The 18,587-nt window shown below is 33.9% G+C and overlaps 1 pseudogene; it reads right to left on the bottom strand.

Moving 5' to 3' along the window:
* Positions 1 to 636: 636 nt before the first annotated feature.
* On the bottom strand, positions 637 to 943 carry LOC136319856 (large ribosomal subunit protein eL36-like; annotated as a pseudogene).
* Positions 944 to 18,587: the final 17,644 nt, after the last annotated feature.

Consider the following 18,587-nt stretch of genomic DNA (forward strand, 5'->3'; position numbering starts at 1 on the left):
ATGTATTCATTAATTTATTAATTTCAGAAACAGTGATTGCATTCCTACTACATGTCAGATGCTGCACTCAGCTCTGGTGAAGCCTAAGAAATGGTTAGGTCCCTAAAATATCTACTGGAGAAGTTCTGATATAGCAAAATAACACATTCCTTGAAATAAAATATTATTCCTATATTAATCAGAAAGGACTATTTCTAGGATAGAACTACTAGTCACCTTGAATAATAGTTAGTCACCTGAAAATGTTCACTCTTATTTTTATTTCACTTCCTCATACAAATAAAAAGCTATAGAGAAGTAAATAGTTATTTGGAATTTATCACTATATTATGATTGACTTGAAATTTGAATATACCTGTCGTAAAAATGTTTCCCACATGTCTTCACATAAATTATATTATTTAGCTCTTCTACTTTAATTGATAAATTCAATACCAATAACTCCATGTGTCATCCCCTATATTTATTCAACTCTCTCAAATGTGTCATTCAGCTGCTTAGCCCCATTAACTCATCAAGTGTAAATAAATAAATATTAATAAAAGAAAAACAAACAGAATGATAGTGATAATGTATAATTTCACAAAGAGATTTTTTTTTAACAGAACAGTTTTTATTACTCAGTGAGGATAGGGCTCAGTCCTGCTGGGCAGCAACCTTCCTCTTGGCTGAAAAGCTGGTGCTCAGCTCCGTTCTATTCCTGTTGGCATGGATGTGTGTTCCTGTCCCCCTTTTTTAATGATCTTCAGGGTCCTTTTGTCCTTAGAGACCTTGAGCAGCTAGCTCCATGGCTCACCTCTCAGAAAGGTCAGAGCCACAACACTTCTGGGATAATATTTCTCATGAACTTGGTGTGCGTGGTGAGGCTCCCCACAGAGTGGCTGTGCCTTGGCTTGCTCAAGTTCTGGGTCATGTTACGGCCCTTGTTGAGACCCATGGCCATGAGGCAGTGCAGAGCCTTGGTTGGCACAGAGGAAAGGCTACCTGAGGAGGATTTTTAATGATCAGGAGGAGCAAGAGAAGAGACAAATGAATATATATTTGATACCACACAAGAAATTGGCCCTGGCTGGTTGGCTCAGTGATAGAGCATTGGCTTGGGGTGTGAAGATCCTGGTTTAATTCCCAGTCAGGACACACAGGAGAAGCAACCATCTGCTTTCTACCTCTTCCTCTCCCCCTTTTCTCTCTCGCTCTCTCATACCCTCGTGCAGCCATGGCTCAATTGGTTCAAGTATACTGTCCAGGGCATTGAGGATGTCTCTGTGGAGCCTCTGCCTCAGGCTTTAAAAATAGTTCAGTTGTGAGCATGGCCCCAGAAGGGCAGAGCATCGGCCTCAGACAGGGTTACTAGGTGGAGCCCAGTCAGGGCACATGTGGTAATCTGTCTCTCTACCTTCCCTCCTCTCACTTGGAAAAGAAGAAGAAGAAAAAAAGAAATTTATGAGACTTCAGTCATGATAAAGAAAGTCACCTTCATAAAGATTTTTAAAATTTAGTGGGAAAAGACGTTGAAACATTATTTGAACACAGGCAGATTTAAATGCATTATAAGAATATGCACACACATATTTTGAAGATAGTAAGAGAAACAAATAAATATAAATGTCAGTTGAAAGGGAAATGTATATGGTGTTTGCCTTGCCTTATGCTTTCACTCTGTATGAACATCTATCTATTTATTTTATCTCTTATTAGAATATCAGATTTGATATAGTGGCTGTCTTTCTACCTTCCCCTTCCCCCCGAGACTTGAAATTATTCTGTTATTAAGACAAGCTGACTTGATTTAAATGTTTCTTTTAGAAGATGAAAACACTTTAAGTGTTTATTTCCTGAATCAAAAAAATAAATGAAAATGATGATATCTTTTATTTTCTTAATTCTAAAACTTTTCTCTGTCTTATTTATTTTTTCACCCTTTAGGAATTTGAGAGAAAACATTAGCAACTGCAGTAGCATTCTATCCTTTCAAAGGACAAACTTTGACTCTCCTACCCTTTGAGTTTTTGGAGAAAACTATTATTCAGCCTTACTTACCACATGGCATTTTTCTTTCTTTCTTTTTTTTTTTTTTTTTTTTTTTTGTATTTTTCAGAAGTTGGAAACGGGGAGGCAGTCAGACAGACTCCCACATGCGCCCAACCGGGATCCACCTGGCATGCCCACCAGGGGGCAATGCTCTGCCCATCTGAGGTGTTGCTCTGTTGCAACCAGAGCTATTCTAGTGCCTGAGGCAGAGACCATAGAGCCATCCTCAGTGCCCAGGCCAATTTTGCTCCAATGGAGCCTTGGCTGCGGGAGGGGAAGAGAGAGACAGAGAGGAAGGAGAGGGGGAGGGGTGGAGAAGCAGATGGGCACTTCTCCTATGTGCCCTGGCCGGGAATCGAACCCGGGACTCCTGCATGCCAGGCCGACGCTCTACCACTGTGGCATTTTTCAAAGTACATTTGAATATGAAAACTAATACACACATTTTTTTTTTGCCAACCACAGATAATAGATAATAACTCATATTGTTTGATAGAATGTACATACTTAAGGGAAAGACACACTTTTATGAATCCATTAATGTTTGAAATGATCTAATACTTCATATAGAATAATAGCACTGCTGTACACCTAAAAAAAAAAAAGACAAAACAGCACAGATACATAAGATGAAAATAAATCAGTGTTTGATATTCATATATTTATCAATTTCCCTGTTCAAACTACATAGAACTCCAAAAGATTACTGAGGAAGGAATTCCTTAGATCCTTTTCTTTCCACAAGGAAAAAGGAAATATAGTCATATATATTAAATAAGTCTGTTTTTATTACATAAAAAATTTGCTGTGTTTTGTAGAATTATTAAATTATTAATTTTCTAACTTCAACATAATTTGTTTAAAGTCATATTTACTGAATATTCAAACCCTTTGTAGGTCTCAGTGGCATGTAGTGTATGAATTTATGTGTCCTAAGTGTACTCACTCTGAGCTAAGAATGAAGACGTAGCTCTGATTGTTATATAGCCAATGGAGCATGGAGTGACATTTGTTAACACAAGACAGAGAGCAGACTAAATCCAGTGAGTTCTGAACAGATGGATACTTATCTCTCTAACAAAATGGCAGAGAGACACGTAAAATTCTTTCTCTATAGCAGAATAGCACGGGTCAGAGGCAGAAAGATGGAATCCTAGAATAATGTGTACTGAGCACAAAAAATAGAAGTCATTCTGGATAGACTACAAATTATGCTATGAATATCTACAAAAACAATAAGTGAATAAAAATCCTTGTGTTCCAGATTTTGATAGATCTCAATATTAGTAAATTGAGAAAAAGTGTTATACCAACTCAGATTTTTCTTCAATAAGTATGAATAACAAATTCAAAAGTAATCCAATGAATCTATTCTATTGCAGGATACCAGAAACATGAAAGAATATGGAGAATATAAAGAAACAATATAAGGTAAGAAGATGTTTAGAATCACTATATTTCCTATTTAAAAGTTCTTAGATGCCCTGACCAGATAGCTCGGTTGGTTAGAGCCTTGTATCGAAATGCAACGTTTGCTGATTTGGTCCAGGGTCAGGGCGTGTGCAGGAACAGCTTGATGTCTCTCTCTCTCTCTCTCTCTCTCTCTCTCTCTCACCCTTTTCCCCCTCTCTTTCTCCCTCCTCTTTCTTCTATCAATGAAATCAATAAATATTAACTTTTTAAAAAGTTCTTAGGCAATGGTACCTCAAATTGTAATAAAATATGGAACAAAATACTGAATAAAACATAAATTTTGCAGTTTTATACACACATGTGCATATGTCCTATATACACAGAGACAATTTAACTTTCAAATTATCACTTTAATAAATAATCTTTTAAATTTAAATTCCATTTTGGGGAAAAAGGTATAGCTAACTTAATTCAAATATAATTCTGATTCGCCCAAAATGGATATTTCACAAGATGATTTCTTAATAAGAATTATAACTCTCTGAGTATACTACATGTAAACTTTGATAAAAACAAACAAACAAACAAACAAAAAAAAACAGGGCCCTGGCCGGTTGGTTCAGTGGTAGAGAATCAGCCTGGCTTGCAGGAGTCCTGGGTTTGATTCCTGGCCAGGGCACACAGGAGAAGCGCCCATCTGCTTCTCCACCCTTCCTCTTCTCCTTCCTTTCTGTCTCTCTCTTCCCTTCCTGCAGCCAAAACTCCATTGGAGCAAAGTTGGCCTGGGCACTGAGGATGGCTCTGTGACCTCTGCCTCAGGCACTAGAATGGCTCTGGTTGCAACAGAGCAACAACCCAGCTGGGCAGAGCATCGCCCCCTGGTGGGCATGCCGGGTGGATCCTGGTTGGGCGCATGGGGAGTCTGTCTGACTGCCTCTCCGTTTTCAACTTCAGAAAAGTACAAAACAAACAAACAAACAAACAAAAAAACCCAGAAGAATACAGTGAATTAGACAGTGAAAAAACATTTAATGAGTCAATAAAAAGGATGAATGAAAAAAACATGTTGGCATAAAAATATCAGTGAATTGCTTTTATTTATTTTTTCAAAATATTTGTTAAGTTCCCACTATATACTTTATAAATCACCCTCAATATTTCTCTTCCAGGTAAAGTGGACACTTTAATAATAAATATAAAAATAAAAATTAGGCCCTGGCCATTTGGCTCAGTGGTAGTGTTGGCCCAGCGTGTGAAGTCCCCAGTTCGATTCCCAGTCAGGGCACACAGGAGAACAACCATCTGCTTCTTTACCCTCACCCCCCACCTCTCTCTTTCCCTCCTTCTGGCATGGCTTAAATGGTCTGAGCAAAGTTGAGGCTGAGTGCTGAGCATGGCTCCATAGCTTTGCCTCAGGCGCTAATAGCTCAGTTGCTGAGCAATGGAGCAACAGAGCAACAGCACAGACAGGCAGAGCATCTCCTGGTAGGGAGGTTGCTGATGGATACTGGTGGGCCACATGTGGGAGTCTTTCTCTGCCCCCAGCCTCTCATTTGATAATAAATAAATAAATAAATAAATAAATAAATAAATATTGTTTTAAGGAAACTCTGGCTAAAGATAAAGCTGTTAAAAAAAGGTACTTGCGCCACTACTCTATTGTTACATGATTTTCTGGAGAAACGTATTTCTGTATGTAAAGAATACAATTGAATATAAACATGCTATATTTTCTGATTAACTTATTGAATTTTAAATAGATAGAAATTTGACACCAAATTATTATCTGCCTTTTCCATTACTGGTAGGTATAATTGTAAGTATCTATTATGACATTTATAGTAAACAAGCATTTCTTTCATATGAATCAAATGTCCTTTTTAACCATAGTGTATATTAAAACATGTATTTAAACTAACTGTATAACATTACCATTTATGTTATTATTATTATGGCAACTACAAATATTTACTAGTATGATCAAAGACAGGAATCTTGAATTCTAAAAGTATTTATTATTTATTGATTTTTTTTAAATTTGTTGGCATGTTGTACAATGTACATTATCTTTATGTACATGTATATATACATTATAGAATTAAATAAACAAACATTCTGTTTTATGCTAGAAAATTAACATATTGATAAAGTAAGTAAACAAAAGCTTTGGAAACTATAGGACTAATATATAACTGAAATCTTTTTAGGAGTCAGATCACCGTAAGTTGTTTAACTCTCATACCATGAAAAAAGGCAATGTTTTTGACAACCAAATATTCTAAGCACCTATGATAAATTAATTGAGAAAATGGAATAAGCAGGTCAAATAAAATGCTTCAAGGACACTCCTTTAGCCAGCCTGAAGCAATGGGATATTGGGGCCAACAGCTGGGAAACAATGGTAGCTGACAGTTCCAGCTGGCATTTAACTACCAGGAAAAGAATGGCTTATACATTTTAAGAAACAAACCAAAATTATTAACATGGAGAGCAAATGAAAGGCATGGAGATAAGGTCTGACCTTTAATGGAGCCTCACTGATTAAAGTCAGTATATAAAAAAACACAGGGAAAGATTATAAATTCTGTAGCTTCAATATTTGCCTTTTAAACTCAGTTTAAGAAATCTGTGACCTACAATTTTAATTTTAGTTTCAGAGTTGTCAATTGTGTTTCAAAAATATTAGCAAAGCAGCAGTGAAAATATAAAAAATAAAACTTTTTCTTGTTTCCTTTTAATAAAAATAAATTTTCTATAAATTCAATACTGTTTTATAAAAATCAACACTTTTATAGAAATCCATTTTGGTTACAAACCAATAACAAAACAACACCAACTATTTTTAATATTTTTGTAGTTTGTGGAGAAAATATCCATTCAGGGTATGAATATATAAAAGTAAACACACACAATTTTATTATAATCTGAAGTAATGAAGATTATGTTAGATGCTAAACTTTGTTATCTCAATAGATTAAAGTTTATGTATCATGTATTCAGGAGTCCAAAGTGAGTGTCTGGTTGTATGGTTCTCCAGGAGGTACAGAAACCCACATTGCTGGTGTCTGGTGTTTTACAATGTTTAACATATACCTTCAAATATAACTCTGGAAAGGGTAGTTAATATCAAATAAGACCAAAGTGAGAAAATTGGAGAAATATGTTTGGGAATGTCTCTGCACAAAGCTTGAATTAGGGTTTGTTTCTACCCACATGTCACTGACTAAAAATCAATGATCTAACCAAACTTAACTGCAAGTGACTGACAAAAGTCTACATTTATGGATAGAAAATAAAAAACCTGTCTTGAGAATAAACTACCTGTCTTTTCTTTATACTTTTAAAATTTCTTATTTAAAATGGATTATTTTTCTATAACTTATTATATAATTTGACTTACTAAATGCCTAAATTGTAAGGACTCTAAAACTCCTTATTTTAACCCAATAAATCTTAGTTTAATTTATAATTTTTAATTGATGTGCTCTATTATTTTAAATATAAACTCATTTAATTTTTCCCATTCCATGAACTTCTATGTTTTTGTAAACTTATACAATATGTAGTTTAATTATCTTAAAAATGTATGTTTGTTATATAACTTTTTATATTACAACAAACACTTCGACTTTGAATTTTTAGAAAATTCAAAAAATCCTTATTTTAGTCTGCTGAACCAGCCATATCAAAATATAAGACTAAGTGGCCGAAACAACATAAGTTAATTTTGTCGCAGTTCTGGAAGCTAGACATATGTGATTGAGTTCCTGGCCAATTCAGTTTTTGATAACTTTTTTGCTGGCTTTTAGGTGGCTACGTCTTCATATTACCTTACCTCAGTTGACAAAGAGAAAGAAAGGAAGAGAAAGAAAAGAGAGAGTGAGGACACAACCACTCTAGTATCTTTTATTTATAAGGACACTAAACCTATTGCATCAGGACCTCAATCATATGGTCTTATTTAACTTTGATTATTTCCTTATACCAAATACAGCAGCACTGGGAGTTAGGGCTTCAACATATAAATTCGGGGAAGATATACACATTTAGTCTATAATAGTACTGAATTCATATAAAATGGTCCTGTTAATATCAAGTGATATTTTTTATATAAGGAACCTTTAATAAGAAACAATTTTGTGTCTCATCTATAGTGTGAATTTCTGAACATTTTAGAATAAACAAAGCACATTATTTTCTTAAGACTTTCATGAAATTTATATTAAGGTTTATAATTATATTCATTACATCCTAATAATTTCTTATATTTGAAAATGTGTAAGTTGCTTCTCTCATTCTATAGAATCAACAGTAGACTATTTTTAGTGAAATGGGTAAGATTGAAATGGGATAGATTCATTGGATTACTTTTGAATTTGTTATTCATATTTATTGAAAAAAAATCTGAGTTGGTGCAATACTTTTTCCCAAATTAGTAATATTGATATCTATCAAAATCTGGAACACAAGGATTTTTATTCATAGCATAAATTGTAGTCTATCTAGAATGACTTCTATTTTTTGTGCTCAGTACACATTACTTTAGGATTCCATCTTTCTGCCTCTGACCGTGCTATTCTGCTATGGAGAAAGAATTTTATGTGTCTCTCTGCCATTTTGTTAGAGAGAAAGAATTTCTCTATAGCATGTTTGCATGCTATTATTGCCCAAGGAGTATTTTCTCATAATGTTCTGGTAGACTGTGACCACTGCAAAAATCCATCTTACGTTTCTCTACATTGAAGACTTAGTGTAAAGGTTGTTGTTGTTTTTTTCTTCCAATTGTCCCTCCTCAATAAAAGTGATACTTATGTAGTACTTAATAGAAATTAAATGTAATATCTAGAACATATTAAATTAACTTTATTTTGTAACTGGTAAACTCTAAGGTAAAATATGAGGCATCAGAACTAGATAAAAGAAACTTTAATATAAAATATTACAGGTAGTTAAACTAAATAACAACAAAACTACAAATAATTAACAGAAATATATTCTATAGGTAAATATATTTAGCTTTCTAGTCTGACTTAAAAAATGGAAGTATGGTGATTACCAGAGGAAAAGGGAGTTGGGAGGAAGTTGAGGTAAAGGGGAGATTAATGGTGACTGAAGGAGATGACTTGGGAGGGTGAACACATAATGCAATATACAGATGATGTATTATAGAGTTGTACACCTGAAACCTATATAATTTTATTAACCAATGACACCCCAATAAATTCAACAATAAAAAATAACAAAGTGAAAATGTAAAATATTTGCCTTGTGAAATAATGCCTAGTTTATTGAGAATTAATTAATCATTAGCTATTGCTTTTATCAATAACAAAACTGTTCCATGAATCACCTAGCCTGTGACCTCAACTCCTCATTCCATTTGTTCATGAAAAAAAGAATGAATTTCTATTTTGATAAATATTTTTTGATGCCAAAGTGGTTGCTGGGGAAAAGGATGAGAGCATGCTGTTCTTAACTACAATAGTGTCTGTCTATTTTTAGATTATTTTAGATTCATAATAAGAACTTGTTCTCTCTGAAAGAAATATATAAGCTTTAGAGAAAAGATGTGCTATTGTGTGTGAGCATTTAGGCAGAATTTACTAACTGATGAAATATATAGCAACTCTTGTTGGTAGCTGCCCTGATTGTTATGGATAATGATATAAAGTATGATGGATTTTCAAAAAACTATTAGTAAAGCAGAATTTGTGTAATAGTGCTCATGCCAGATAATTATGTCTTCAGGGATATCAAGACACCATCATCTGTTAACTATGTGGTTGAAACCATAAATCCATTTTTAGATGCCTTCTTTGGCAGTTCTATCCAGGATATATGCTTCTATCTTCTGTCCTTTAAAAGAGGAGGAATTAGAAAAATGCATATAGTAAATTTAAAAGTGGTTACTTATATCCTATAGGAGATCCTATAGCCTCTAAATATATAAACTATTTAACGCTAAAGCTCTGTCTAGGGTATGTCAACAGGAAAATGACAATAATATAGTACTTGAATAAACAGGTATGAGTTATCTGATAATCTTGGGTATAACAGCATGGATTCTGTTTCTTAACTAACTTTTATTACATGATATTACTATCTAATTGAAAAGAAAATTGTCATGGTTCCATCGCTACCACATCCAGGGATATAATTGTTCCCATCACAAAGCCTAATTCACTATCTCACACATCAACCTGCATACATATCATACATTATTCCTTTACACAAAATACCATTGGATTTTTAAAATGATAAAATGACTATCATCAGGTTTATAAACCATAGTCCAGGGGTCCCCAAACTTTTTACACAGGGGGCCAGTTCACTGTCCCTCAGACTGTTGGAGGGCCAGACTATAAAAAAAATATGAACAAATCCCTGTGCACATTGCACATATCTAATTTTAAAGTAAAAAAACAAAATGGGAACAAATACAATATTTAAAATAAAGAACGAGTAAATTTAAATCAACAAACTGACCAGTATTTCAATGGGAACTATGCTCCTCTCACTGACCACCAATGAAAGAGGTGCCCCTTCTGGAAGTGCGGTGGGGGCCGGATAAATGGCCTCAGGGGGCTGCATGTGGCCCGCAGGCTATAGTTTGGGGACCCCTACCATAGTCCAACTAAGGACTGTATGTTTCAAATATAATCAATAAGACTGCACCAGAAACAAAGGGGTATTGTAATAATGTAGTAAAGTGTGATAACATGTAAAATTTGAAACAGAGGTTAAAATGTAATTCTTTTCTTGGGGGGGGCAATTGTTATTTTTATTGAAATCAGTACCTTGGAATGCAGCTTTCCATATAAAAATACAGTCGTACTGCAAAAATAAGTCTGCGTGATGAATATGTACAGATTTAAATCACTCAGCAGGCTTTCAAATCACATATGAAGTGTCAAATCTCTGCTGTAATGGGAGAGGCAGCAAGATTCAAGAGTTTATCTATTTTTTTTTTATCTAGTAGTTTCTAAAGCTAATCCTTATTTTTCCAAAACTTAAAAAAATACTTATTTACACAAGTACTAACTCAAACAGACTAACTCCCTTGGCTTTAAATACTTATTTATTATAAAATTTAATTCTAAAAAAGAAACTAATCACCTGAATTTAGATAAGTCCTCTATCCTGTTTGAAATTCTATTATCTATTGAGTATTGCCTGTTGTCATCACTATTATCTTCATTTTTATTATTACCATCTTCACCATCATAGTAACCATCAAATATAGTATTGTGTTCTTTCTGTGAAATCAGCAGTGAGACAGGCGCTGTTGTGAACAGTGAATCACAAAATCTTCCCAATCACCTTTAAGTGAGTATTATTTTTCACAAGAGAAAGAAAAATTATACTCATAAAAATGGATAATTTTCTAATTCATGTATTATCTTGGATTTAAACAGTTTTCTTGATCCAGTATCAAATTACTTTTTACTACATCTACAACATCATGCTGCAAGTAAAGGGGGATATTAATCTCTAATATTACTCAGAGTTTTTAAAACTCTGTGTAAAATTAACTTTATTGTGTTTGTTTCTTTGTGAGACTCTATCTCTGTTACCACATCAATATTCTTCTCTTATCATCTAAGTTTTTCCTATTTCATACTACTATGTACTTTCTAACAATATCACCTACACAGCCTTAAGAAGGTATAGTTCTCAGTCTTTTATTCCCTCTGATGTGAAGTTTTGGGCAAATTATTTAATCTTGTTGAGCGTTAGTTACCTAATCATTAAAATGCCTGCCCTCTATCACTCAGAGTAGCTGTGATTACCTGCTCTTGTTTTCCATTGGAGTGACTGGATTGGTAGGATGGAATTGAAGGAACCGTGAGAAGATCTATGCCTTCAGTCTCACCCCCATACCTTCTTCAGAATTTTGATTTTCTTATAATCCAGTCAACATTTCATCTCAACCACTTCTTCATGTTTTTGCATGAACCAAAGAATTAAGATTCAAAGGTCATATAAATCAATTATGGTCTAAAATGCCTCAATGGAGATGCAACTACGATTGCTTCCTGGTTGTACTCATAAATTTGTGAGTAGCAAATGAAATGGCATATGTAAAAATAACCTATAAACAAAAAGGACTACTGAAGAACAGTGTTATGCATTATAATATATAGTATTATATAATAGTTTATATTAATTATTATAATGTGTTTATATATTAATATTTATATAATATACATTATATATGTTATGTATTGTTTTATTATCATTTATTTTTATTTATTTTTCTTCTTTTTTAAGTGAGAGGAGAGGACATAGACAGACTCCCTCATGTACCCTGTCTGGGATCCACCCAGCAGCCCCCGTCTGGGGCCATGTTTATAACCAAGCTATTTTTTAGTACTTGAGGCAGAGGCTCCACAGAGCCATCCTCAATGCCCAGCCAGTGTGCTAGAACCAATCAAGCCATGGCTACAGGAGGGAAAGAGAGAGAGAGAGAGAGAGAGAGAGAGAGAGAGAGAGAGAGAGAGAGAGAGAAGGAGGAGGGGTGGAGAAGCACATGGGTGTTTCTCCTGTGTGCCCTGACTGGGAATCGAAACCAGGACATCCACATGCCAGGCTGATGCTCTACCACTAAGCCAACCGGCCAGGGCCTTATTATCATTTATATGTAATAATATTACATATTGTTTACCACATACAACTAATAGTAGTATTTTATAGTGTATTTACTAACAAAATAGCACTTTTGTACTGCATTAAATAAGAAAGACTAAAAAAATAAATTGATTTTCATAAAATTATACTAGAGTTTGGAAGATGTAGATATTTTAGCTGACTTCGGATATAATATATTAAAGTTTTGGTCAATCTGATTTCATTTGGGTAAATTTATTTTGAAAATTGACTAGTTTTATAAATTTATTTAATTTAAAAAGTAATATGAACATTTTAAGAAACTACTTCAGTACCACAATGTACATGAATCAAAAATGCAGATACTTAGAGAAGACTGAAATAAATCAAGTTAAAGTATGTATGGATTTTAAATGTATCATAAGGAGCCCAAGCACAAATCTAGCTAATAGCATTGTGTTCATGCCATATCCATCTTGTAAAATGACAAGATACTTGTATACTGTTTCCACAGTACTTGCACCATTTTACATTCATGACAATATGCAAGAGCTCTAATTTCTCCACTTCCTTTCCAACATTTGTTACTTTAAATATTTTTTATAATTGCCATCTTTATAGGTGTGATGTGATATGCTGTTGTGGTTTTATGATGTGCATTTTCCTGATAATTAGCGATGTTGAACATCTATTTATACACTTTCTTTTTCCATTTGTAAATATTTTTTTGAATATTTATTCAAGCCTTTGGTCTGTTTTTATTTGCATTATTTGTTTTGTTATTATTGGGTTGTAGGATTTCCTTGTGGGTTTTGGATATTAACCTAGTCAGTCTGGGCTGCTATTAATAGACCAGCTTAGACTGTGTGGCTTATTAGCAACAGAAACTTATTTCTCACAGATCTGGAGGCTACAACTCCAAGAAAAGGGTAAAAGGATAGTCTGGTTAGGTTGACAGCCTCTTCTGGGTTGCATACTACTGACTTTTCATTGTATCTTCACATGGCAAATTGCAGAGAGAAAGAGCAAGCTCTTCAGGGATTCTTATAAGGACATTAATCCTATTCATGAGGGTTCTGATCTCATGACCTCATCTAATTCTAATTATCTTTCAATAGATCTACCTTCTAAGCCACAGTAGGGGGGAGATTTTAACATATGAATTTTATAGGAACACATTTAATTCATGACAATTCCCTTGTTAGATATATGGTTTGCAGATATTTTCTCTGGTCTATAAGTTGCTTTTTCACTCTGTTGATTATTCCTTTGCTGTGTAATTTTTATTTCTTTCTTTTTTTTTTTTTTTTTAGTGTAGTCTGTGGGTCTAATTTTGGTTTTGTTGCCTATGCTTTTCTTTTCATATCCAAGAAACCATTGCCAAATACAATGTCACTGAACTTTTATTTTATGTTTCCTCTGGAGTTTTATAGTTCCAGGTCTTGCCTTTCAATATTTAATCTATTTTAAGTCTACTTTTGTGTATGATGTAAGCTAAATGTCTAGTTTCATTTTTCTGTAAGTGGATAATTAGTTTTTCCGATAATATCTGTTGAAGAGACTGTCCTTTTCCCATTGTGTTTTCTTTGTCACCTTACTCAAGATCAGTTGACTCTATATGTATGGGTTTATTTTTAGGGTTTCTATTTTGTTCCATTGGTCTATATCAGTGGTTGTCAACCGTGGGTCCATGGTCTAGTGCTGGACCACAAGAAATTTTATGCAGGTGCACAGAAGAGTTAACCACCATGATGTTGTTGAAGATTATAAAGCCTATAATCATTGGGTCGATAATCTTCATACAACATAGAGTGGAAAATTCTCTTGTGGACTGGCATTTTAAAAACACTGGTGTATATAACTGTTTTTATACTAGTATTATACTGTTTTAATTACAATGGCTTTGTAATATAGTTAGAAATAAAAAAATGTGATGCCTACAGCTTTGCTGTTTTTTCTCAAGGTTAGTTTTGAGGTCAGTTGTTTTGGGTAGCAGTGGTCTCCAACCCCCGGGCCACGGACCACTACTGGTCTGTGGGCCATTTGGTACTGGTCCACAGAGAAAGAATAAATAACTTACATTATTTCAGTTTTATTTATATTTAAGTCTGAATGATGTTTTATTTTTTTAAAAAATGACCAGATTCTCTCTGTTACATCCATCTAAGACTCACTCTTGACGCTTGTCTCTGTCACGTGATACATTTATCCATCCCACCCTAAAGGCCAGTCCGTGAAAATATTTTTTGGTCCGTGGCCCAAAAAAGGTTGGGGACCACTGTTGGGTAGTATTGACATTTAAACAAAATTAAGTCTTCTAATTCATGAACACAGAATGGCTTTTCATGCCTTTATGTCTTCTTTAATTACTTTTATTAGTGATTTGTACGTTTTAGTGTGCAAGTCTTTCACCTTCTTGGTTAATTTTTTTATTGATTTTAGAGATAAGAAAGGAGAGAGGGAGAGAGAGAGATACAGGAACATTGATTTGTTCCTGTGTGTGCCCTGACCAGGGATCAAACCAGCGATCTCTGCACTTTGGGACAATGCTCTAACCTATGGAGCTATCTGGTCAGGGCTTCTCGGTTAAATGTATTGCTAGATGTTTTATTTTTCTTGATGCTATTGTAAATGGGATTGTTTTCTTAACTTTTTTTCAAAGAGTTTATTGTTAGTGTATAGAAATAATATATAGAAATGGTGTTTGTATGCTGAATTTTTTATTCTACAACTTAAATGTATGTTTTTATTAGTTTTAACAATTTTTATGTAAGCAAATTGTACACTGAGAAAATACCCAGAAGGAATGGGTTTTATGATTTGTCCGTTTATATTTTTTGAGCATTGATGTTCTTAAAAAGGACAAGATACTTCTATGTCTTCTAAATTGCATCATTTTCTAAAGCCAGTTGTGTTTGTTTAATACAATTGGGATTCCACCTCAGTAATCTAATTGAATTTCAGATCTGAGTCATAGTTGAGCCAGTTTTAAGTCAGAGCTCATTTTATTAAAGTGCTATGGCATTGACTAAATCTTTATAATCCCCTCTTACTGTCCTCAGTTCTGTTTACATGGAAAAGCATTGTACAAACAATACCTGGTGATCTGTTTGAGATGAAAACCTACCATTGCTCAGAATTCATTTTTGAACAATCTACCTATTGAACATAAAATTTGAATTTGAACATAGCCACTGGGTCTGCTGGTTACCCCCTCCTTCACTTCATTCACACAAGTGTCAGCGTTTCTACAACCTGAGTCCCATCACCATGGTTTTTTCTATCCTAGATGTTCCTGTATCCCAGTTTGCTCTGTATTTGAACATAAATGCCTACCTTCAATATGTATAAAAATAAATATAAATTCTCCTACTACATAAACATTTAAAATAGCAAATAAAAAGGATCATCACAATCTTAATGAAATATTAAGATTAATGATTGAAATATTGCTAGTATGATGTTCATTGAACATATTTAGGAATAATGTAGTATCAATACTTTTTATCCAATATTCAGTATTTTATAAAATAGTTTCAATGGGCAACAAAAACAATAATTTTCTATAAGAATCATAGCAATTTAAGAAAGTTATGCTATACTATATAGTGTGAAGGATATTTATCCTTCTTGTGAAAATACAACTCTTAAGATTAGGAAATAGTATTTACAATTTAAAAATAGAAATTTCATTTGAGCAGTTGTCCTTATACATATTGGCCATAACCATATAATCATCTTTAACAAATACTAGTGTTAAACATATGGCATTATATAGCAAATTAAGTTGAATCACTGTTTTATATGACTATATGTCAATAGTCATCCCCCCTCTCCAAGTACTGTTTATAAAGCACCATGCTAGGTGCTATTAGAAACAAAGACATGGAAATAAACACATAAGACCAGATATTATCTAAGTTCATGCATAATTCCATACAAAAATTTAAACTCAACACTGAAACGCAGATAAAGTGCTTTAGGACATCAATGGAAAGAGGAAAGGCTCTGGGTCTGGAAAGGCTCCATGAAGGAAAAAAAAATTGATGACACCTTGTGAAGCAGACAGGCTTACATATGTAGAGATCATAAGAAGGCACAGGTATTTTCCTCAGTAAGAACAGATAAACAAAGACAACAGTAAAGTGTAGGGTAAGTGTTCAGAAAAATGTTCTTTGGGCAGAAACATGAGATGTAAGGTTGTTACATGTATCATTGGTAAAATAATTTGAGGCTATTCCATGGAGAATCTTTAATGGAAGTTTTAATGGATTAGTTTTTGTATTCATATACCTTAAAGATGTGTAACTAATTCTATTCCTTTGGTCATAAATGTGTAAATGGCAGATTGTTCTAATTCTTAAATATGTTTTTCCTTTATTTTTTAAAACTCTCTTTAATCTAATTCTCCTTGGTTCTATTTGTGAATTTGTTCATTTTCTGCTCCACTGGGCTGCTCATTTTATGCCGAGAAGACTCAAAATAGTCATGTGATTGGGTTGCTGGTTGAAGAGTCTTATCCTCAGTGGTTTGGCATTGAAGGTTTGTCATCAATGCTATAGCAGGCACATAGTTTTGAGGTCATCTAGTACAAGACACTATTCCCTATTCTCCAGCATTAGATAGCATTATAGCAATAATATAAGACCAGCGTGAAAGTCAAAGAAATAATAATATGATCCAAGACTTCTGGGACTCTATTATATCAGAGAATAAAAGAATCACCATGTGTTTGAAGTACAGATAGTAAATGTGTACTGAAGTTCTTCCCAGATAAAAATTAATCATATTTGATCTTCTTTAATTATGGAGATGGAAAATAACACCTTTTCTGGTTCTGTAGCTAAATTCTAAGTGCTCAAAGCCTATTGATAGTGTTTTACTAAAGATAGAGCATGCGTAAAAATTTAAGGAGTATACCTTATCCACCACAGATTATTAGGTCTGTACAGTGACTAACTATGTGAATTAATTGTGGAAGTAATGAAATAATCTCTTCTGTATCCTGTGTCTTTAGAGAAAGCCTTATCTACATAATTCCAACAGATGTGTACTATTTCTGATTTACAATCTTGGCTAGGTGGCAGATAGGTAGTGACAGAGACTTCTACTTGATCTCCTCTATGTAAACTATTCTTAGGTCAAAGAGCCATTATCTGGGCTCTATCAACTGCTATGTATCTTATTTCAAAAAAATAACAAAGGCCAGGACCACGGACTTAGTGGATACACATACAGTAGACTGGGGCCAGGACTCTAACAAAGGTGCTATGTGGGGATTAACAATGATACTATCTGTAATAACTTTAAAAGTCTGAGTATGCATTTACATTGGTAAATGATGGCAAGTGTTTTGAAAAATAATTAGGTGAATATTCATGGTATGCATTGAAGTAGTTTTGCAGTACTTCTAAAAGGAGACCCAACTCTCCATTTCAATAGGTGGACCCTGGGTCTCAGAAATCCTCAAATATGAAACCTGTTAGTAAATCTCACTTTGGATTGCAGAAACCGATATAAGAATTCTACTATTATTTGGTTGCTTCATCTTCCATACAATTCTATAAAATACACACACAAAAGTTATTGAGATACAATTCATATAACATAAAATTCACCTTTTTAATGTGTAAAATGTACTGGTTTTAGTTTACTTACAAAAGTATATAGCCACAACCACTAACTTTAGAGCATTTTCATTACTTCCAAAGGAAATTCTATATCCATTAGCACCTGGAATGTTCCCTACTTACCCAGTTACTTTCCCAGGATTCAGTTTACCCAAGGTCAATGGTAGTCAGAAAATATTAAATGGAAAAGTTCAGAAATAAATAGTGCATGCATTTTTAATTGAACACCCTTCTGAGTAGTGTGAGACTTCATGCCATTCCATTCCATTGCAGCCAGGATGTGAATCCTCCCTGTGTCCACGTATGCACTCTTTATATGCTCCCCACCTGTTAGCCACATAGCCATCTCAGCTTTTTCCTTTTCCAGATGTTATGTAGTTGGAATCACATGGACTTTTTAAATTGGCTTCTTTTACTTAGTAATACTCATTCAAGTGTTCTTTATGTTTTTCCATGGCTTGATAGGGCATGTCTTTTTTTTTTTTTTTTTTTTTTTTTTTTTTTTTTTTTTTTATTTCTTGTACTATTTCTTTTTTTTTTTTTTATTTTATAATTTTATTTTTTTAATGGGGTGACATCAATAAATCAGGATACATATATTCAAAGATAACAAGTCCAGGTTATCTTGTCGTTCAATTATGTTGCATACCCACCACCCAAAGTCAGATTGTCCTCTGTCACCTTCTATCTTGTTTTCTTTGTGCCCCTCCCACCCCCTATCCCTCTCCCATTCCCCCCTCCCCCCCGTAACCACCACACTCTTATCAATGTCTCTTAGTTTCACTATTATGTCCCACCTACGTATGGAATAATACAGTTCCTGTTTTTTTCTGATTTACTTATTTCGCTTCGTATCAGGGCATGTCTTTTTAATGCTGAAGAACATCCCATTGTCTAGTTTATCCA

Source organism: Saccopteryx bilineata, chromosome 1, assembly GCF_036850765.1.
Source record: "Saccopteryx bilineata isolate mSacBil1 chromosome 1, mSacBil1_pri_phased_curated, whole genome shotgun sequence".
NCBI lineage: Eukaryota > Metazoa > Chordata > Mammalia > Chiroptera > Emballonuridae > Saccopteryx > Saccopteryx bilineata.